This window comes from Cetorhinus maximus, chromosome 3 (assembly GCF_964194155.1).
Source record: "Cetorhinus maximus chromosome 3, sCetMax3.hap1.1, whole genome shotgun sequence".
NCBI classification, from domain to species: Eukaryota; Metazoa; Chordata; class Chondrichthyes; order Lamniformes; family Cetorhinidae; genus Cetorhinus; species Cetorhinus maximus.
Genome location: NC_135881.1, coordinates 147,698,680 through 147,722,922, shown reverse-complemented (window position 1 = coordinate 147,722,922; position 24,243 = coordinate 147,698,680).

Sequence of the window (24,243 nt, the reverse complement as noted above, 5' to 3'; positions counted from 1 at the left end):
TAAAGAACTCTCCATTCTACAAAAGCCATTTTGTTTACAAAACCCACAGGCATTTCCTGCATGTGAACTGCACAAGGAGACAACTTTTCATGCCCCGGTGACATTTCCATACAATCTTTTCAGTGGCTGCTGGCAGCTTCTCTCCCCTGACCCTGCCACTGTCTTCTTTCCCTTGGCTTCTGACAGTGGATCCACTTCTTCGTGGACCTTTGGTTTTGAGGAGTAAAGGTAAGTGGCTGTCCTGAGCTTCCTCTTGATCTATAGATTGATGAACATTCCCAGCTGCCAATCAGTCTTCCTGCTGACTCACTGCTCAACCAGAAAACTACAGCATCACTTCTAGACATAATGTGACCTGTTGTGCTTTGCCTCCCAAATATTCTCACTCTGTTCCTTTAGAATCAATAAACTGGTGCAACCTCTCACCATATTTCTCCTTTTTTTTGGGCCTTATTTCAGTAAGTAGAACAGAGAAACAGAGTTCATGGCTGAATTTGCATTCAAGTCAGAATGGTTCAAAATGTAACAGGAATTTAAACTGTAAACTGTTCAGTGACCGGACCTGAACACAAGTGTGTTTGAGGTGGATTGCATTGTTGTAACTGATTAGGTGCAGAGCGGAATGATTTTTCAAAATGGCTGTAAAATCTCTTAGATTACATACAATGTCCATTTTGAAAACAAGGACATTGCACATAAAAAGGACAACCTAGGTTAGTTCCTAAGGTGCCCATATTTTACAGATTGCACCATACATGTACAGATATATGTTTAATGATGTATAAAAGATTTGGAAGATTTCCTCAGTGCTTTTTGTAAGGAAGGCACTTGCACTTTGATAGTACTTGCACACACCCTCAGAATGTCCCCAAGGTTACATATAAGAGTTATTACTTTTTTCAATGCCATCACTGTTGTCATACAGGCAAATATGACAGTCAATTTGTACATAAAAAGATCCCACAAACAACGTGTGAGGTGAATTTTTGTTTTTGATGTTGTTGGGTTACAGAGAAATGTTATTGATCAGGACTCAGCCTTTAATCAAACAATGTCCTTGAACCTTTTACGTTCAACTGAATATGTGGACAAGGCTACAATTTAGCTCCTGAAAATGTAGGCTCCCTCATAGTTTAATAGGTTCATGTCATGAAATGGAGCTTGAACACTTGCAATGATATACGTTCATCATAATTGGTTGCTGTTCTTGCATTGCATTTCTAAAAAAATTTTCATTTTCATAATTTCCTTGGTAGGTTATAAATTATGATGAAAAGTAAGCATTTTACACGTTTTAAGTAACAAAGGAATTATGATTCCAGAAATAATTTTTGATGCACAAGAGTTCAACATTTTCCTTTATGTTAGTGTAGGTTTTTGGATGCTGTTTTTAGCACTAATAGGGTTAAAATAATAGCTTCTGGGGAAGATAAAACTGACCACCCCTATAATGATAGGTAGATCTCCAGTTCAGCCCATTGGTTTGGTATCACTCAAACTATGCCAAGCGGCATTTGGTGAAGATTAGCTTGAAAAGCTTGTAGGGAAACGGGAAGTCCTCAAGAAATACTGATTTGCTCAACATCATTTGCAACTGTAATGTTCTTGAAAAAAACAGTTCAATTCTGTAATGGAATATTCCACCCCTTTTTAATAAGTTGCCTGGAAAACTCAAGAAACAAAATGTGGACTGAAACAATATGACCAACTCCAGGCCAGATCATAACTTTCTTAAAGGTTGTAACTGAAACAGCAATATGAATACCTTGGGCTAGAACTTTATGTGCCCTGGTTTTGTGTGACCCGCGATGCTTCCAGCTGAGGTGGTCAGCTTGCAAATTTGATCTACCTAGCTCACCTTCATGATTGTAGCATATGACCAAGCTGGTCCGACACTTGGCATCCTCCTCGTGCTGGCAGCTGCCTCTTTATGCAACAAGGGAATCACTCGGTACTGTGCAGAAAACATAAGATACAGCCAGCCAGCTTTTCTTAAAGGCAGGCTGTCCTTCCTAGAGGAAAGCAGCACTGGATCATATTCGTGGAATTTAAATGGTGCAAAGTTGAACATTGTTCGCTAATCCAAAAACAGATGCTAGAAATCTAAAATATAAGCAGAAAATACTAGAAATGCTCAGCAGCATCTGTAGAGCGGGAAATAGAGTTAACATTTCAGGTCATGAGCTTTCATCAGAACTGGGAAAAGTTAGAAATGTGACAAAAAGGTGAAATGGGGGAGGACAGGAAAAAACAAAAGGATAGGTCTATGATAAGACAGAAGGCATTAAATGACAAAAGAGATGGTGGGAATAACCAAAGGAATTGTTAAAAAAATAAAGTTAGGGGCACTCTACCTGAATAAATGCAGCATTCGCACCAAGCTAGATGAGGTAAATGGGTATGATCTAATTGCCATTATGGAAACATGGCTACAGGGTGACCAAGACTGGAAACTAAATATTCAAGAATATTCGACATTTAGGAAAGACAGGGAAAAAGGAAAAGGAGGTGGTGTTGCAGTGACAATAAGGGATGGGATCATTACATTACTAAGGGAGGATCTCTGATTGGAAGAACAAAATGTGGAATCTGTTTGGGTGGAGCTAAGGAACAGCAAGGGGCAGCAAACATTGGTAGGAGTTGTTTATAGGCCACCAAGCAGTAGTGGTAGTGTGGGGCATGGTATTAATAAAGAGATTTGAGAAGTCAGTAGCATGAGTAATACAGTAATCATGGGTGACTTCAATCTGCATATAGACTGGGTAAATCTAATGAGCACTTTAATACTGTGGAGGATGAGTTTCTGGAGTGTGATAGGGATGGTTTTCTAGAACAGTATGTTGAGGAACCGACTAGAGAACAGGCTACATGAGATCTAGTGTTATATAATGAGAAAGGGATAATTAATAATCTTACTGTAAAGGAACATGAGTGACCATAATATGCTAGAATTTTACATTATGTTTGAAAGTGAGGTAATTCAATCTGAAGTCAGGGTGTTAAATTTGAATAAACAAAATTATGAAGGTATGAGGGGCAAATTGGCAGAGGTGGATTGGGAAAATACATTAAAACTTATGATGGTACACAGGCAATGGATAATCTTTAAAGAATTATTAAATAGTTTACAGCAATTATACATTCCTATAAGGCACAAAACCCAAAGAGAAGAGTCAGTCAACCGTCGCTAACAAAGGAAGTTAAGGATTGTATAAGATTAAAAGGAAAGGCCTATAAAGTTGCCAGAAATGGCAGTAAACCTGAGGATTGGGAGCATTTTAGAATACAGCAAAGGAGACCAAAAAACTGATAAAGAAAGATATAATATGAATGTAAACTAACAAAAAACATAAAAATGGACTGTAAAAGCTTCTATAGGTATATATATGAACAAATGAATTAGGAGCAGGAGTAGGACACTAGGCCCTTTGAGCCTGCTCAACCATTCAATAAGATCATGGCTGATCTGATCGTAACCTCCACTCCACATTCCCGGCTACCCCTGATAACTTTTCACCCCCTTTCTTATCAAGAATCTATCTACCTCTGCCTTAAAACTATCCAAAGACTCTGCTTCTACCACCTTTTGAGGAAGAGAGTTCCAAAGACTCACAACGCACAGAAAAAAAAAATTCTCCTCACCTCTGTCTTAAATGGTTGACCCTTTATTTTTAAACAGTGACCCTAGTTCTAGATTCTCCCACAATTCTCCCACATCCTCTCCACATTGATCCTGTCAAGATCTCTAAGGATCTTATGTGTTTCAATCAAGTTGCCTTTTACTCTTCTAAACTCCAGCGTATACAGTCTAGCCTGTCCAACCTTTCCTCATAAGACAACCCACCCATTCCAGGTATTAGTCTAGTCAACCTTCTCTGAACTGCTTTGAATGCATTTACATCCTTCCTTAAAAAAGGAGACTAATACCGTGCACAGTACTCCAGATGTGGTCTCACCAATGTTCTGTATAACTGTAGCATAACCTCCATACTTTTGTATTCAATTCCCTTTCCAATAAATGATAGCATTCTATTAGCTTTCCTAATTGCTTGTTGTACCTGCATAGTCTGTTATAAAGGATGTGGTAAATGGACACTTAGGTAATAATGATCTAATTGTGCATATTCAACATGGATTTGGAGGTGTCAGCTGTGGCTCAGTCCATAGTACCCTCGCCTTTGAATCAGAAGGTTGTGGGTTCATGTCCCACTCCTGGAAACCAAGAACTATGATTGTACTCAAAAGAGTTGCAATCTGTGACTGTTGATAACTCGAAAGAATTTTTTCAACATGGATTTATGAATGGGAAATCACATTTGATGAACCTGTTGGAGTTTTTTGAGAATGTTACGAATAGGATTGATAAAGGGGATTTGGTGGATGTAGTGTACTTGGATTTTCAGAATTCTTTTAATAAAGTCCTCCACAGTAGGTTGGTTAGCAGCTTCAAGAGGATTTGGAAAGACTTAGTGAATGGGCAAGAGCATGGCAGATGGAATATAATGTGAAAGTTATCCACTTTGATAGGAGAAACATATATGCAGAGCATTTCTTAAACGATGAGAGATTAGAAAGTGTAGGTGTCCAAAGGGATCTGGGTGTCCTCATTAATAAAGTGCTGAAAGCTAACATGCAGATGCAGCAAGCAATTAGGGAGGCTAATGGTATGTTAGCCTTTATTACAAGGGGATTTGTGTATAGGAGTAGCAAAGTCTTGCTTCAATTGTATTGGACCTTGGTTAGACTGCACCTGGAGCCCTATGTGCAGGGCTCATGAAGGATATTTTTGCCATCGAGGGAGTGCAATAAAGGTTCACCAGACTTGTTCCTGGGATGGCAGGACTGCCCTGTGAAGAGAGATTGGGGAAACTGGGTCTGTATTCTGTAGAGTTTTGAAGAATGAGAGGTGATCTCATTGAAACCTAAAAAATACTTAAAGGGATAGACAGGGTAGGTGCAAGTAAGATGTTTCCCCTGGTTGGGGAGTCTAGGACCAGGGGACACAATTTCAAAACAAGGGGGAAGCCACTTAGGACCAAGGTGAGGAGACAATCTTTTACTCAGAAAGTTGTAAATCTTTGGAATTCTCTACCCAAAAGGACTGTGGAAGCTCAGTCATTGAGTTTGTTTAAAGCAGAGATTGACAGATTTCTAAATACCAGTGACATAAAAGGATACAGGGATGGTTCAGGAAAAAAGCATTGAAGTAGATGATCAGTCATGATCGTATTGAATGGTGGAGAAGGCTCGATGAGCTGAATGGCCTACTCCTGTTCCTATGTTCCTATGTGATGGGACAAGCAAAGAAACAAAAGATGGGTCGAGAGGAGGTGTGAATGGCAGAATAATGAACAGGTGCTGTCTGAAAGCAATAATGAAAAAGACAAGTTTGAGATTGAAATCTGCAAAGAAAAGGAGGCAAATGGGGGAGCAGAGATTTTAGTCTGAAATTGTTGAACTCAAGATTGAGTCTATAAGACTGTAAAGTGTCTAATCAAACATTGAGGTGCTGTTCCTCCAAATTGTGCTGAGATTGCAGCACACCAAAGAAAGAGATGTCAGCATGTAAGGTGGTGAATTAAAATGGCAAGCGACCAGATGCTCAATGTAGAGGAGACCACATTGTGAGCTGTGAATACAGTATACTGAATTGAAAGAAATACAAGTAAACCACTGTTTCACTGGGAAGAAGTATTTAGGGCCTTGGGCAGTGAGGGAAGAGGAGGTGAAAGGCCAGGTGTTACATCTCCTGGTTACATGGAAAGGTACCATGGGAGGAGGGAATGTAGTATTGGGGCTGATAGAGGAATGGACAGAGTGTCATGGAGGAAACAGTCCCTTTTGAATGCTGAAGGAACGGAAGGGGAATATGTGTTTGGTGTTGGCATCACTCTCGAGGCGGCAGAAATGACGGAGGATGATTCATTGAATACAGAGGTTGGTGGCGTAGAAAGTGAGGGCAAAGAGAACCGTATTATGGTTCTGGGAGGGATGTGAAATATAAGAGCTAAAGTGCGGTCGGATACACTTGAGGGACCTATAAACTACAATGGGAGGGGGAAGTCCTCAGTTGAGGAAAAAGGAGGACACATCTGAGGTGCTGGTATGGAAGGTAGTATCATTAGAGCAGATGGGATGGAGATGAAGAAACTGGGAGAATGGAATAAAGCCCTTAGAGGATGCATAATGCATGGAAGTATAGTTGAGGTAGCTGTGGGAGTCAGTGGCTTATAATGTATATCTGCTTATGCCTTTGACTTGTTGTCTTCTCCCACATAAGTTTTTAATTTGGCATCTGTTTCTTCCAAATTTAATTTATGTTGACAATAATTCAGATATTTGAAGGTGTGTTCACCAATCACTGTGGTGGAAGCTCCTGTGTCCACTTGCATTCTAATAGGTCTGTCATTGACATTCACTGTTATATATATTGGTTCTGTTTTTCCAACCTTCAAGTTGTACAACAAATAAATATCTGAATCTGTTACTTCAGTCTCTTCTACACTGTAAACCTCACAGGGTTTTTTCTTTTGTTTGAAAGTCTGCCTGTGTCTTTCCTTGCACAGTCTCATTAGGTGTCGATGACAATAAAAACATTTGGCTTTTTTAAACTGCCAATAATGATAAGGCTGTCTGTTTCCACCTCTGTTGCCATTATTCCATATCTTCGCTGCTAAGGCACTTCTTTTTATTTGTCTGCTAGTGGGGGCTGTTTCCCGCTTCTCGGCAGAGCCTTGCATTTTTGCACCCTTTTTGGCTGGGGTTTCCTGCCCAACGTGGAGGATGGCGCCATTTTGCACTCCCTGAATGGCCTTCAAATCCTTTACTGCGCTTTCCATGGCCAGTGCTATGTCTAGCGACTTCTTAAAATCCAAATTTGTTTCAGACAGTAATCCCTTCTGAATTGGGTCCTCATTCACACCGCACACAAAACGATCTCTGAGCATGTCATTTAAAGATGTACCAAACTCACAATGTTCTGTTAATTGTTTCAAACTTGCTACTTAATAAGCAACTGTCTCCCTCAGGCTCCATTTCTTCAGTTAAATTTGAACCATTGCATCGTTACCAAGGGCTTTGGTTAGTAATGACCTTTTACGAGGTCCACCAGTTCCTCAAAACTTTTCAAATTGGGGCTCTGGGTGCCGTCAGACTTTGAATCAATCCATAGGTTTTACTCCCTCTCCTCTTCACCCACAATATCATTCGCTTGGAAAAAGAATGTGTGGCTTTCAATATAATGAGACCAATTGTCCATGCCTGGATTGAAAGGATCAATTCTTCTGAATTGCAGCATTCTGTGAGGCGATTGCTTCGACGATTAGGACGGAAATTCTACTTACAATTACCGTGTGAGTACAGCCCAATTTCATTTCTCTTGATTCCTTTTGTTAACGTGTTTTATTCTCAAAGCCAGTTTATTGTATCTTCATTGTTTTCCTCACTTTTTCTTGCTTTTTGATCATCACCAGTTTGTTGGATCCTGGTCACTAGTTTGTTGGGACATATGGGTCCAGGTTGCACGCTTGTTTTGAGATGGCAGAGTTGATATAATGGACAGAGTAGGGCAGTAAGCACGTTGTAGGTGAAACCCATTCTGTTTATCTGCAAAGGTATTCAGCAGCTACACTTTTGTGCTTACAAATCAAACTCTGTCTCCACACTACTGACTATAACTTCAGACTACTGACTACTGAGGTAGCCTGCGCTACTCTTCTACTGGATACTAAGATCATGTATAACATTCTTTTTAAAGGTATATTACACATCAGATTACCACAGTCTTGTTGCTCGGTAGGCGGGGTCATGATCCAGGGGTGGTTGGAGGAAGTGTGGGAGAGTTGGCATTCAGCCTCTTCTGTGCAGAGGCCTGTACACCAGATAACAACAGCACCATCCTTGTCAACAGGTTTGATAACAATGTTAGTGTTGGACCTGAGAGAATGGAATGCAGCAAGTTCAGAGGGAGACGGACTAAACTGAGTGAGAGATGCAGAGAAATTGATATGACCAATGTGATGCCAGCAATTCTCAATGAAAAGACCAAGAGAGGGTACGAAGCCAGAGAAAGGGATCTAGGTGGAAGGATAATGGGTGAAAGGGTCCATTGAGATGGGGGAAGGACACCTGGCTAAAGAAGTAGGTGCAGTGATGAAGCCAATGGAAGAAGAGCCCAATGTCATGCCGAGCTCAGAATTAATTAAAGTGGGGGCAAAAGAGGATAAAGCTGAAGCCTTTGCTAAGGACAGATCATGAGTTATCAGAGAGGTGAAGGTCAGATGGTATTGTGAATACATGGGGTGAAATACAAGAGGTGAAATTAGAAGAAGGGATGGGGTTAGAGGAAAGTGAAGAGGAAGAAAGATCGGTGGGGCCTTGGTGTCCATGATTTGTTGGAGTTTGCAATCCTTAACACCTGAAAGAAAAAGAAAAAATATTTTGTTAAAACGTCGGCTGAGACGAAGGATGAAATGAAACTGCGGAGCAGGACAGGTTTGAGAGAGAGTGAATTGGTGATGTTAAATGGAGAGGTCAAGAGTTTTATAAAGATGCAAGCATCTATTTCACTAATCACATAAAAGACAAATAATTGTTTACTAACCTCTTGAAACGGTCAATCAAAATATGGACTCAGCTCCCTGCCAAGGTGTGGTTCTGGAGTTTTCGAAACTCAGCAAAGCATTCATAATGGGCTCAGCTGTAATATCATACACTAAAAAATGTAAACAATGTAGTCTATTGAAGCTCAAAAACCAGGTGGCCTTTTTTCTGAGCTACACCAGATATCCATTCATACAGAAGGTTTTTTTTCATTTTAAAAGGCACCTGGGCATTTAAATTACTATAGATTATTATACTAGCGATCACAAGCAGTGTTTTATTCAGTTTTGAATGCACAATGGGAAAAGTACCCTAATGCATCTAAACATTTACACAATGCTGATCAATGTTAACTTTAAAATATTTAACATCCAAACTAACAAATTAAATAGAATAGAGATGGCTGGGCAGGCGATGTTTTACAGCTGTAGCATGTGGGAACAGGTTGGCGCCGGTGCGATCCATGGTGACCACATCTGCAGCAAGTGTTGGCTGCTCAAGGAACTTTGGCTCAGAGTTGATGAGCTTGAGTCTGATCTGCAGACACTTTGGCACATCAGGGAGGGGCTGAGTTACCTGGACACTGTGTTTCAGGAGGCAGTCACACCCCTTAGATTAATTACATCAAATTTGGTCTGTTGTCAGGGACAGGAAGGTGTGACTGCGAGTGAGGCAGGGATGGGGATCCAGAATTTAGTTTTGGAGGAGCCTCAGCCAGTGCCCTTGTCCAATAAGTATGAGTTTCTTGTTCCCGGTGTGGACGAGGGCAGAGACTGCAAGGAGGATGAGTGAACTGACCACAACACCGTGATACAGAGCACCATTCAAGTGTGGGGAGAGAAGAGAAATGCAGTAGTAATAGGGAAAAGCATAGTTAAGGGAATAGATACAGTTCGCTGCAGCAAAGACTTAGAGTCCCGAAGGCTATTTTGCCTACCTGGTGCCAAGGTTAAGGACATCTCTTCTGGGCTGAAGGGGAACTTGAAGTGAGAGGGGAAGGATCCAGTTGTCATGGTCCACTTAGGTACCAATGGCATAGGTAGGACTAGGAAAGAGGTTCTGCTGAGGGACTACAAGCAGCTTGGGACTAAATTAAAAAGCAGAACCACAAAGGTAATAATCTCTGGATTACTACCTGAGCCACTTGCAAATTGGCACAGGGTAAATAAAATTAGAGAGGTAAATGCGTGGCTCAAAGATTGGTGTGGGAGAAATGGGTTCCAATTCATGGGGCACTGGCAACAGTACTGGGGAGGGAGAGAGCTGTTCCATTGGGACGGGCTTCATTTGAACCACGCTGGGACCAATGTCCTGGTGAATCGTATAACTAGGGTTATAGATAAGGCTTTAAATTAACTAGTGGGGGGGAGGGTTCAATTGAAAGGATGTTTAGAAAATCAAAAATAAATGGGAGAGCAGAGGTGCAGGGTGGTGAAGAGGTGAACGATAATCAAAGTGTGACAGAAAGGGCCAGAAAATGTAAGCAGAAGAATGCAGCAGAAATTAGAAACACAATGAATGTTAATGTTAAAAAGTCAGAGCTTAAGGCTCTTTGTCTGAATGCATGCAGCATTTGTATCAAGTTGATGAGTTGACAGCACAAATAGAAATAAATGGATATGACTTGATAGCTATTACAGAGATGTGGTTGCAGGGTGACCAAGACTGGGAACTCAATATTCAAGGGTATTCGACATACCAGAAAAATAGGCTAAAAGGAAAAGGAGGTGGGGTAGCTTTGTTAATAAAGGAAGGTATCAGTGCGGTGGTGAGTAGTGTTATAGGTGCAATAGATCGTGATGTGGAATCAGTTTGGGTGGAAAAAAGGAATAGCAAGGGGAAGAAGTCACAGGTCGGAATTGTCTATTGGCCCCGAAGAAATGCCTCACTGTAGGACAAAGTATAAATCGGGAAATAATGGAGGCATGTAAGAAGGACACTACAATTGTCATGGGTGATTTTAATCTGCATATTGACTGGACAAATCAGATTGGCAGGGGTAACATGGAAGACGAATTTGTAGAATGCATCACGGATTGTTTCTTAGAGCAATACATTGCAGAACCTACCTGGGAACAGGCTATTTTAGATCTAGTAATGTGTAATGAGGCGGCATTAATAAAATATATCATAGTTAAGGATCCTCTAGGGGGTAGCGATCACAACATGTTAGAATTTCAAATTCAGTCTGAGGGCGAGCAACTAGGGTCTCAAACCAATGTCCTCAACTGAAAGAGTTGTCTAATGCGGGCTGGGAAAATAGACTAAGGGAAAGGTCAGTGGATGAGCAGTGACAGACATTTAAGCAGATATTTCATAACGCTGAGCAAAAATTTATCCCGGTCAAAAAGACGGACTCAATGAGAAGGATGAACCACCCACTGTTAACAAAGGCAGTTAAAGAGAGTATCCAATCAAAAACTAAGGCATATAAAGTGGTGAAAACTAGTGGTAGGCCAGAGGATTGGGAATTTTTTAGGAACCAGCAGCGGATGACTGAAAAGCTAATGAAGAGAGAGAAAATTGTTTATGAAAGTAAATTGGCAAGAAATATAAAAACAAACAGCAAGAGCTTCTACGGGTATATATAAAAAAAGGGAGTAGTTAAAGTGAGCGTGGGACCCTTGGAGGATGTGACTAGAGAATTGATAATGGGGAACAGGGAAATGGCACATAATTTAAACTAATATTTTGTATTGGTCTTCATGGTGGAGGACACTATAAACATTCCAAAGATATCAGATAAGCAAGGAGCTAATGGAAGGAAAGATCTTGTAACAGTCTCTATCACAAGGGACGAAGTATTTGAGAAACTAATGGGACTAAAGGCAGACAAGTCACCAGGACCTGATGGCCTGCATCCAAGGGTATTAAAGGAAGTGGCTGCAGAGATAGTGGAGGCGTTGGTCAAAATATTCCAGAACTCACTGGATTCTGGGAGGGTCCCAGTGGATTGGAAAGCCTCTAATGTGACGCCCGTGTTCGAGAAGGGAGACAAAAGGCAGGAAACTATAGGGCAGCCAGCCTAACATCTGTCGTGGGAAAATGCCAGAGTCCATTATTAAGGAAGGAATAGCAGGACATTTAGAAAAGCTTAACGCAATCAAACAGAGTCAACATAGTTTTGTGAAAGGGAAATCATGTCTGACAAATTTGCTAGAGCTCTTTGAAGATATAACAAGCAGTGTTGCTAATGAGGAACTTGTAGATGTAGTGTACTTGGATTTCCAGAAGGTCCCACATAAAAGGTTATTGCACAAGATAAGAGCTCTCTGCATTGGGGATAATGCATTAGCATCGATTAAGGATTGGTTAACAGACAGATGACAGAGATTCGGGATTAATGGGTCTGTTCCAGGTTGAAAAGACGTAACTAGTGGAGTGTCACAAGGATCAGTCCTAGTGCCTCAATTATTTACTATCCATATTAATGACTTGGAGGAGGGGGCAGAGTGTAATGTGTCCAAATTTGCTTACAATACAAAAACAGGTGGGAGGGCATGTTGTGATAAAGACTTAAGGAATCTGAAAGGGGATATAATAGGTTAAGTGAGTGGGCAAAAACTTGGCAGATTGAGTTTAATATAGGAAAGTGCGAGGTCATTCACTTTGGTAGGAAAAATCAAAAGGCAGACTATTATTTAAATGGAAAGCAACTCCAAAAGAGTGCAGCACAACGGGATCTGGATGTTCTTGTGCATGAAACACAAAAGGTTAGCGTACAGGTACAGCTAGTGATTAAGAAGGCAAATGGAATTTTGGCCTGTATTGCTAGGGGGTAGGAGCTTAAAAATGGGGAAGTTTTGTTACAACTGTACAAGGTGTTGGTGAGGCCGCACCTGGAGTACTGTGTACAGTTTTGGTCCAGTATTTAAGAAAGGATATACTGGCATTTGAGGCAGTTCAAAAGAGATTCACTAGGGCTGATTCCTGGGATGAAGAGGATGACTTATCAAGAATGGCTAAACAGGTTAGGCCTTTATTCATTAGAGTTTAGAAGAATGAGGGGTGATCTCATTGAAACGTATAAGATTCTGAGAGGGCTTGACAGGGTAGATGTTGGGAAGATGTTTCCACTAGTAGGGGAATCGTGAACTAGGGAACATAGTTACAGAATAAGGGGACACTCATTTAAAACTGAGATGCAAAGAAATTTCCTTTGGTAGTGAATAGTTGGAATTCTCTACCACAGAGAGTTGCGGAAGCTAGATCACTGAAAATATTTAAAAAGGAGGTAGAAAGATTTTTAAAATATCGAGATGTTGAGGGCTATGAGGAGCTCGCACGAAAGAGGAGTTGAGGCCTGGGGCAGATCAGCCATGATCTTATAGAATGGCGGGGCAGCCTTGAGGGGCCAAATGGCCTACTCTTACTACTACTTCTTATGTTCTTATGTTTGCAGGACAGCACCCTATATTCAATCACTGCAGTAAAGCCATATCTAACTTACAACACATCAACTAGATATTGAAACTGAAAGAACATTTTTTATTGCATTTTAAAGCCTGTCAATGAATGAATTACAGGAGCAGGTGGCTGGTTCATTTTAGTTCCTCACTTGAAACTGGGGTTCGCTGTGATTCACGACTCCTCTGAGATGTGGTTGTTACAATCCCAGAACAGGCAACAAAATTTATTACAATCTGGTTAAGGATCTATAGCATTTTTTTGTTAAAGTAGGCAAGATTGAAAACACAGTCAGCAAAGCAAACAGTCGACACTGTCTATTGTATATGCTAACATCCAGACTTAACATGAGGTAAACATGAATTTACAGGCAAAATATGTCTGTACACATCATAAATTGCAGATTAAATGGCAGACACAACCAAGAAACATCCCTCAAATTTTCTCAGCAACCCATCCAGAAGTCAGTGAGTCGCAAAAATTCTTTAAAACTCCATCTTCCTCCAAAGGGATTTCAGCTTCTCTCTTTCAAAGATTGAGCTTCTGATTTGCTTCAAAAGCTGCTCCAACTCAGACTGCCCCAATGACCACTCACATCCCAATTGATCAATCTCTTCTTCCAAGACTGTGTCCCACTGGATTCATAATGCTGCACTCCAGCTCCTAGTTAATGGCATAATTCAAGTTTTCTAGTTACTCTGAGCAGAACCCCACTGCTCATGGATTCCCTTTGCCTCTACTGCCAGCTTCATGGAGCAGACAATGCCACTTCAGCATCACTGAGCTGACACTGCTCCCCACAGGCTTCTCTAAGCTCCAACTCACAGCTTCATAAAGGTAACAGTTGCTGTTCACTTCACCGTCACTGGGCTGATAACTGCCTTGGGTTTCTCATAGCCCAGTCTCCCCAGCAGCACAAGGCTAGTAACCTTCTACTGCCTCCTCCAGCTCCAGACTCATCTGAGCAACCACTGCTCACCATGGGTTTTTCCTCACTCTGCCCCTTGAACTGCTCTGTGTGACCTATTAATATCTCACCCCTGCCCTGAGGCAGGATTGAATGCATAAATCCTTGGTACATTCTGTAGCTTAAATGTTACAATCTCCAGTCAACCAAAGTTCACCCCCACAGGTGCTTACAGAAACACACAGTCAAAAATCCAAAAATATAGACCCCCTCACACCATGAACCACATAGTCTTATGGAAGGGCCCAACACTACCAAAATTGAAGGGAGGTTTAAACTGGGTGGGCAGGAGTGCTGCATGCATGTGGGCTACCTGCATCCTTATCCTGCACAGGTGAAAATTGCCAGAAATGGGAATGGGGATGGAAATTGCAAAATCGGGTTCCACCCGTCATTTTTAACAGGCTCTTGAGTCAGCCTAGCTTGGCTAAAATTGAGGCCAACCTTTCAGATCATAAGCTTTCATCAGAAAAAGCTGTGAAAAGTTAGAAATGTAATAGCTTTTAAAGGGGTGAAATGCAGAATGGTGGGTAAAAAAACAAAAAGGTCTGTGATAGGGCAGTAGATGGGAGGCATTAAATGACAAAAGAGTTGGTGGGAAAAGCCAAAGTGAGTGCTAATGGGAGAAGTAAAGAAGCTGAAGATGGGTCCAGAGGAGGTGTAAATGGCAATATAATGAACAAATGCCATCCACAAGCAAAAACAAGAATAACCATGTTAAGACTGAAAGCTGCAATGAAAAGGAGACAAAATTGGGTTGGGGGTGTGGTTGGGGGATGGGGTTGGGGGTGGGGGGGGTGTAATGTGGTAGCAGAGATTATGGACTGAAATTGTTGAACTCAATGTTGAGTCCAGAAGGCTATAAAGTCCCTAAACGAAGGATGAGGTGCTGTTCCTCGATCTTGTGTTGAGCTTCACTTGAACACTGCAGCAGACCCAGGACAAGAGTGTTTGAGCAAGATGGAGAAAGAAAATGGCTGGCCATCGGCAGGTCTGGGTCATGTTTATAGATTGAACAGGGGTGTTCTGAAAAGTGGTCACCCAATCTGTGTTTGGTCTTCCCAATGTTGAGGAGACCACATTGTAAGCAGCAAATGTGGTACACTAAATGGAAAGCAGTACATGTAAAATCGCTGCTTAGCCTGGAAGGTGTGTTTGTGGCCTTAGTGAGGAGAGAGGAGGTAAAAGGGAAGGTGTTCTATCTCCTGCCCTTACATGGAAAGGTGGTGTGAGAGGAGGATGGGGTTTTGGGAGTGATAGAGGAGTGAACCACAGTGTCATGGAGCAACAACAAGAACAACTTGCATTTATGTAGCATCTATTACATAGTAAAACATCCAAGGTAGGCTACAAGAGCTGTAACAAACAAAATTAGACACCAAACCACATAATTAGATACTAGGGCAGATGACCAAAAGCTTAGTGAAAGTGATAGGTTTTCAGGAGCATCTTAAAAGCGGAAAGAAAGGTAGAAATTTGGAGAAATGTAGGGAAGGTATTCAGGAGCTTAGGTCCTCAGCAGCTGAAAGCACTCGTGAGCAGGTAAAAGTGGAAATACTCAAGAGGTCAAAATTGAAAAAGATCAGATATCTCAGAGGGTTTTTGGGCTGAAGAGACTAAAGACATAAGGAGGGGCAGGATCATGGAGCCATTCAAAAACAAGGATGAGAACCTTAAAATTTAGGACCGGGATTTTGCATGACTCAGCAAGGACTGGGTGGCTGTCAGAAGCAGGTGGGGCTGACAATCCCGATCCCATCCAGGATCTCGCCAAAATATTGTGCTGGCAAATGAACAGCTGGTAGGTGTGGGGAGAGGAGGGAGATGGTCCGCCATTCAGCAGATGGAGGCGGGGAATAGGGCTGTGGCCACGTCATCAGCCGATGCTGATGGATGTGCTGGCGCCATCATTTAAGGGCTGCCAGCACCAGAATGTTAGCTGAAGGCCTCCTTCAGCCTACTTCAGTCATTCCCTCTAAATCTGCTTCAACCATCCCCTCCAGATCTCCCTCAACCATCCCATCCAGACCTGCTTCAACCATCCCCTCTAAACCTGCTTCAACCATCCCCTCCGGATCTCCCTCATCCATCCCCTCCGGATCTCCCTCATCCATCCCCTCCAAATTTGCTTCAGTCATCTCCTCATGACCTCCAGCAAGCAGTCTAGCCTTGCCATTGAGAGATGGCCAAGAGGTCAGCAAGGGAGGCATAGTGAGGGCCTGAGGAGCAGGGCACTTGTTGGTGTTTCGGACGGAAGAGCCCAGGTGGCCCCACAGTTCAATGAAGGGTCCCTGCATGTTGTCCTCCAGGCTACTCAGGAAAGGCAGTAGGTCCTCTTCCCCAGGCAGAGAAGGGAGAAACCTCCCATTCTAACCAAGCAAGCCTAGATAGAAATCAAGGAGGAGATCAGCAGCTGTGTAATCATCCCGAAAAGGTGACTGCACATCAACGACCTTCTCTATTCTACCAGGGTGAATACCCCTTTGAGATCAGCAAATGGATAAGTGTGAGGGTGTGGCTGCTGCGGACAGAGACCCCACTATTTCAGTGGCAGTGCAGCAAAGCTGCAGCATCTCCTATGGAAGGAATGGATGCAGCCTGTTCAAGAGGCCTGGTGTGACCATTGGAAGGTTGCTCCAGAGTGACCTCAATGCCACTTGCATGCCAGTGGCCCCAAAGTCAGCAGCTAGGGTGCCAGCCACTTTGGTGTTATGCCTGTTCTTGTGGGGAAACTGAGATTCCTCTTCCTTGATCTGATTATTATATTTCATGATACCTACCATAACTTATGGATATACATTTGAAAATGAAACTGAAGTTCATGATAATGTTGAAGCCCCATGCAGATCATCACATTCTTACAATGCTGAACAATATGGAGGTTCTGTTCCCACAGGAGTAGGTGACCCACAATGCCAAAGAAAGAGCCCACATTGGCAACAACGGAGTTTCATTTCTAGTGATCCCAGCACCAATGGAAGAGGAGACCCTTGACCTGAAAGGTCAGTACGGTGACGCTGGAGTGCAGTTGTAAGAGGTCGAGTAGCTTCATGAGCAGGCATGAGGAAGGCTTAGGCAAGCATAAAGGTGTTGTTCCTGTGCCTTCCAACATACATATGTCCACCTGAATACCAACCAATTCTGGAGGATCATGTTCGAAAGGGCAAAACCCTATGGCCTTTCCATTCTCTCACAAGGTCAAGTACAAGAACAGAGAGCTGCCACCTCTGGGAGACAGTCATCCAAGAAGGAATCTGCCTTAATGGGTGCATGTCAAATCATGTCTTCAGTAGGCCCCTAGAATAAAGCAAGCTTAGCTCATCCACCATTATGGCACGAACATCTGTGATGGTCTCTTGGGAGAGGCGCAGTCTTTGGTAACACTCCCACTCTGACATCTGGAAGTAGTTCATTCTCTTCTTCCTTACTGCAAGGTACCTTATTCTCTGAGCTGGAGCCTGCTCGCAGTCCCCTCTGTGGCTTTCTGCCGCTTCACCATCCTGAGGTTGGCCCTGCAGGTGGCCATGAGATTGCTGCTGTCCAAATGCCTGTGGATGCAGCTCCCTCCCTCTTAGATTCTCATCCTCACTGAGTGGATGATGACCATAGTAGACGGGCATTGCTAGCCTCTAGGCCGCTCTGCCAGATGCTTCCTTCAAAAACCCCCCACGCGTCTCAGCCATCTCTCAAAGCACCTATGTATCAGAAGCCAGACGGCACTATGGAGGCTCAACCCCAAATCCCTGGCACTTGAACCCTCTCTCCTTTATGCAAATTGTTCTGGCCATGCAGCACCAGACTTCCTATGAAGACAATCTGCCTCACCTGATGGCTGCCAAATGTAGCAATGACCTCAGCTCCTGCCCATTGCCACCCTGATATAATTGACAGGGCTCGGGTGACCCTTGGCCCCCGTGCACTTACCGAGTGTGTAAGAGAGGCGGGCTTGCTGCAATCTTTGGAGTAGCTCATTCTGTATTGGTCCTTACCTTCATCAAGCCCTCACCTGTGGCTCCAAGTATTTTTTAGCACATGACTGTAGCCTGGTAAACCACTTCAATGGGTGGGCATAACCAGGTGATGGTAGCCATTGGGCCATCTACCATTGGCAACTTAATGATCATTAATGGCATGTGAAGACTGATTCTGGGGGACTGGGTGGATGAGACCAATCTAAGATCCAACAGTCTTGGAGGTGAGACAGGAACATGTTGTGAAACACGTAGAGCTTGACAAGACACAGAAGATGTCCTGTTCACTGCATCATAGCTATCTCCAGCTGTCTAGGCATGTCCTGCCATTGGACCAAGGCGGATCAGGATGAGAGAGTGAGGCTGCTGATACACAACTGTCCCTCACTATATAATACAATTCACACACAAGTCTTATCCATCATCTTTCTATTATCTGTTATCCATCTTCTGTCCATCTCAAGAGCTGTGTCAATAGATAAGCGACGTAGCTGTGATTCACTGGGAGCTGTATCCGTGAACCTACACACAGGCAGCTCAGGCCACAGGGTCGTTTATCACTGCAATGAAGCAGAAGTGGAACTCAGCAGTCCACTGAGTGACTGAGAAGCCCTTTTCAGGAACACACTTTTCACCTCCCTGGTATGAGAAGGAGCTAGAAAAGGTGCCCTGACACTGTCTGCTTCATCTCCCTGGCCAGCAGGCTGCAGCTGGTAGGGATCCCATCAACGCAGTCATAATTCAATCTCAATAAGGAAAGCAAAAGTGTTACTGGTTACCGTTGATACATGGAACGTGAACACCCTCATGTACATCACCATATCATCAGGTCTGAGAGAAGAAATGCTCTTGTCGGTCAAGAGCTGGCAAGGTACAAAGTGCAGATTGCCTCCCTCAGCAAGACTCACTTACCTGAGAAAGGTCAGCTCAAGGAAATTAGTGTAGGTTACACATTCTGTTGGAGGTGCCCATGGAAAAAAGGAATGGCACAAAGCTGGTGTGAGCTTTGCTGTCATGAACCATCTTGTCTGTAAGTTGACTTGCCTTCCTAAAGGTGCTGATGAACATCCAATGGAGCTTAAACTCCTGCCATGACCAACCCTAATGAAGTCGAGGATAAATTTGATGATGACCTCCACTCCTTAATTGCTACTATGTGAAAGTCAGACAAGCTAATCATTCTTGGCGACTTCAGCTCGGGAATTGGTGCAGATCACCAAACATGGGAAGGGGTCATAGGAAAAGACGGGGTTAACAGTTGTAACAGCAATGCTCTTCTCGTGCGGAAGTTGTGTACAGAGCGTGAGCTCTTGATCACCAATGGTTTTCCATCTCCCTAATAGCAATAAGACATCTTGGGGCAGAATTTTACATCCTGCGGGTGGGCACGCCCGACCCAATCGGGCGTAAATAGCATGTGATGACGTCGGGTGAGCGTCCTGATGTCACCGTGCACTCACACGATATTTCAGTTGGTGGGCACGCGCGAGAGTCGGCAGCACGCCCACCGACAATTAAGAAGCCTATTAAGGCCATTAATGTAGTAATTGACCTGGATTTTTGGCTGCCCGTCCAATATTACAGTTGGCAGGTGGCTGAATCGGCTGATGGCCTTTGGATTTTTGAGGAAACCGCATCCAAGGGTGGGATGGGGTTTAGATAATAATTTTAAAAATAATTAAAACGTTTGTGCAGAATTTTTATCATCAATATGTTTAGGTGAGTGATTCTTATGGGTGGAAATTTCTTTCGGAATTTAATGTTTATTCTTGGCTTTAAAATTTTTCAGCTCCCTGAGGCAACTCTCTGCCTTCAGGGAGCTTTCATTCAGTGCGTGCCTGCGCTGACTTCAGTTCTCGCCCTTCTCCCACCGTGCTCCCCCACCCCTACCCCCTGGCAGCGCTGAGCCTTTCAGTGCTGGCTGTTAATTAGCCAGCCAGCATGAAATTGCAGTCGCGGGCCGATCGCGAGTGGCAGCCTGTTTCCCGGTCGCTCCCAGGCCCACCCATCGCACCCGCCCGATGACCCAAAAATACTGCCCTTGAATGCACTCCAGTTCGATGCATTGTCATCTAATCAACTACGTCATCATCAGGCAGAGAGACAGGCAGGATGTGTGTGTAACGAAAGCCATGCTGGACTAACTTATCATTTCACAGCTATACATCAAGATCTATCCCCCTAGACATCCCGAGGCGTGAAGTTCCAGAAACATCTCAATGTTTCAAGGTTCAGCCAGTCAAACACGAATCTCTCTCAGAGAAACTCGAAAGCCATCTGTGTGCCACAAAAACGCATTGACTGGACAATCTTCATGGATATAGCGTATTCACTCTTCTAGAGACCCTTGAGCCAATGCTTATAAGTATCAAGATTTGTTTGATGAAAACAATGAGCTAATCCAGAAACCAGGGAGATGGTGATGTAGTGGTAATGTCACGTAGCGAGTAATGCAGAGACCAAAGCTCGTGCTCTGGGGACATGGTTTCAAATCCCAACACATCGTGGAATCTAAATTCAATTAATATATATGGAATAGAAAGCTAGTCAGTAATAGTGACCATGACAACAATCATCGATTGTTGTAAAAATCCAACTGGTTCACTAATGTCCTTTAGGGAAGGAAATCTGCCGTCCTCACCTGATCTGGCCTCCATGTGACTGCAGATCTGCAGTAATGTGGTTGACTCTGAAATGGCCCTGTAGGCCACTCAGTTTTATCAAACTGCGACAAAGTCAATAAAAAGGAATGAAACCAGACGGACCACCTGGCCTAACCACCGGAAATGACAATGGCAAACCTAGTTCTATCTCTGCCAACCCTGCAAAGTCCTCCTTACTAACAGCTGGAGGCTTGTGCCGAAATTGGGAGAGCTGTCTCACAGACTAGTCAAGCAACAGCCTGACATAGTCATCCTCACAGAATCATACCTTACAGCTCATGTCCCAGACATCACCATCACCATCCCTGGGTATGTCCTGTCCCACCAGCAGGACATACCCAGCAGAGGTGGCGGCACAGTGGGATACAGTTGGGAGGGAATTGCTCTGGAAGTCCTCAACTTCGACTCCGGAGCCCATGGAGTCTCATGACATTAAGTCAAACGTGGTCAAGGAACCTGCTGACTACCATATACCGCCCTTCCTCAGCTGATGAGTCAGTGCTCCTCCATGTTGAACACCATTTGGAGGAAGCACTGAGGGTGGGGAAGGCACAGAATGTATTCTGGGTGGGAGACTTCAATGTCCATCACCAAGAGTGGCTTGGTAGCACCACCAGAGGCCAAGCTGGCCGAGTCCTAAAGGACATAGCTGCTAGACTGGGTCTGCGGCAGGTGGTGAGGGAACCAACAAGAGGAAACAACTTACTTGACCTCATCCTCACTAACCTGGCTGCCGCAGATGCATCTATATGACAGTATCGATAGGAGTGACCACAATCTGTAACCTCATCGCCCAACATACCCCCCACTCCACCATTACCACAAAGTCAGGGGATCAATGCTGGTTGAATGAAGAGTGCAGGAGGGCATGCAAGAAACAGCACCGGGCATACCTAAAAATGAGGTGTCAAGCTGGTGAAGCTACAACACAGGGCTACTTGCGTGCCAAACAGCATAAGCAGCAAGTGTTAGACAGGGCTAAGCGATTCCACAACCAACAGATCAGATCTAAGCTCTGCAGTCCTGCCACATCTAGTTGCAAATGGTGGTGGACATCGCCATTAGAGGAGGGGGCTCCACAAATATCCCCATCCTCAATAATGGAGGAGCTAGCTCAACAGTGCATAAGATAAGGCTGGAGTACTCGCAACAATCTTCAGCCAGAAGTGCCAAGTGGATGATCCATCTCGGCCTCCTCCGGAGGACCTCAGCATCATAGATGCCAGTCTTGAACCAATTTGATTCACTCCACTTGATGTAAAGAAACAGCTGAAGGCACTGGATAGTGCAAAGGCTATGGGCCCTGACAGTATTCTGGCAATAGTACTGAAGACTTGTGCTCCAGATCTTGTCACATATCTAGCCAAGCTGTTCCAGTACAGTTACAACACTAGCATCTAGCTAGCCATGTGGAAAATTTCCCAGGTATGTCCTGTACACAAAAAGCAGGATAGACCCAACCCAGCCAATTACCGCCCATCAGTTTACTCTCGATCATCAGTAAAGTGTCATCAATAGTGCCATCAAGTGGCACTTGCTTAACAATAACCTGCTCATTGATGCTCAGTTTGGATTCCGCCAGGATCACTTGCCTCCTGATCTCATTACAGCCTTGGTTCAAACATGGACAAAAGAGCTGAACTCCCTAGGTGAGGTGAGAGTGATTGCTCTTGAAACCAAGGCAGCATTTGACAGAGTGTGGCATCAAGGAGCCTGAGCAAAACTGGAGTCAATGGGAATCACGGGGAAAACACTCCATTGCTTGGAGTCATATCTAGCACAAGGGAAGATGGTTGTGGCTATTGGAGGTTAATCATCTCAGCTCCAGGACATCACTGCAGGAGTTTCTCAGGGTAGTGTCCTAGGCCCAACCATCTTCAGCTGCTTCATCAATGACCTTCCCTCCATCATAAGGTCAGAAATGGGGATGTTCGCTGATGATTGAACAATGTTCAGCACCATTCGCGACTCCTCAGATACTGAAGCAGTCCATGTCCAAATGCAGCAAGACCTGGACAATATCCAGGCTGGGGCTGACAAGTGGAATGTAACATTTGCACTTCACTCGTGCCCGGTAATGACCATATCCAACAAGAGAGAATCTAACCATAACCCTTTGACATTCAATGGCATTACCCTCGTTTAATCCCCCTCTATCAGCACGCTAGGGGTTACCATTGACCAGAAACTGAACTGGACTAGCCATATAAATACCATAGCTACAAGGGAAGGTCAGAGCCTAGAAATCCTGCGGTGAGTGACTCACCTCCTGACTCCCCAAAGCCTGTCCACCATCTACAAGGCACAAGTCAGGAGTGTAATGGAATACTCTCCACTTGCCTGGATGAGTGCAGCTCCAACAACACTCAAGAAGCTTGACACCATCCAGGATAAAGCAGCCCACTTGATTAGCACCCCATCCACAAATACTCACTTGCTTCACCACCAACACACTGTAGCAGCAGTGTGTACCATCTACAAGATGCACTGCAGCAACTCACCAAGCTTCCTTAGACAGCACCTTCCAAACCTACGACCACTACCATCTGAAAGGACAAGGGCAGCAGATACATGGGAACACCAACACCTGCAAGTTCCCCTCCAAGTCATTCACATCCTGACTTGGAAATATATTGTTGTTCCTTCACTGTTGCTGGGTCAAATTCCTGGAACTCCCTCCCTAACATCATTGTGGGTGTACCTGCACCACATAGACTGCAGCAGTTCAAGAAGGCAGCCCACCACCAACTTCTCAAGGACAATTAGGGATGGGCAGTAATTGCCTGGCCTAGTCAGCGACACCCACATCCCGTAAATGAATTTTTAAAAAACATCTACCATCCTTACCTGGCCTGGTCCTGTCTGGCCTACAGGCGACTCCAGACCCACAGCAATGTAGTTGACTCTTAACTGCCCCCTGAAATTGCCTAGCAGTTCAAGGCAATTAGGGATGGACAACAAATGCTGGCTTTGCCAGTGCGGCCCGTATCCCATGAAACGATAAATTTTAAAAAAAACTGCTGGAGAAGAAACATTGCCTGTATAGGGCTTTCCTCACTGACAAGTTAATATTACCCAAGCACGATGCCTACCAAAACATCTGTGGGATTGCCCAGTGCAAGCTCAGAGAGATGCAAGACACTTGGCTGAATCAGAAAGCAGTTGATGTTCAGTCATATGCAGACCACAAAAACGGGAAGAGAGTCTAAGATGCTCTGAAATCTCTCTACAGGCCCCAGTATACTGGTTCATCACCAATTCTCGATGTTGACGCGTCAACACTGCTCACAGAAAAAGCTCAAACATTTGAAAGATGTGGAGAACACTTTAACCACATCCTCAATTGGCTTTCATCCAGCAATGAAGAAGCAACCAGCAGACTGCCACAAATTGCCAACAGCTGCTCTCTTGATGACTCGTCCACACTGTTAGAAATGACAAAAGCTATGAAACTCCTATCCAGCATCAAACCTCCAGGAGCTGATGTTACCCCAGTGGAGGTCTACAAGGTTGGAGGTCAGTGCCTGGCCAAGAAGCTCACTGAACTCTTTCAGTCTATGTAGGGGCAAGGAACCATCCACATGAATACAAGGATGCCTCCATCGTCCACCTGTACAAGTAGAAAGGAACTGGC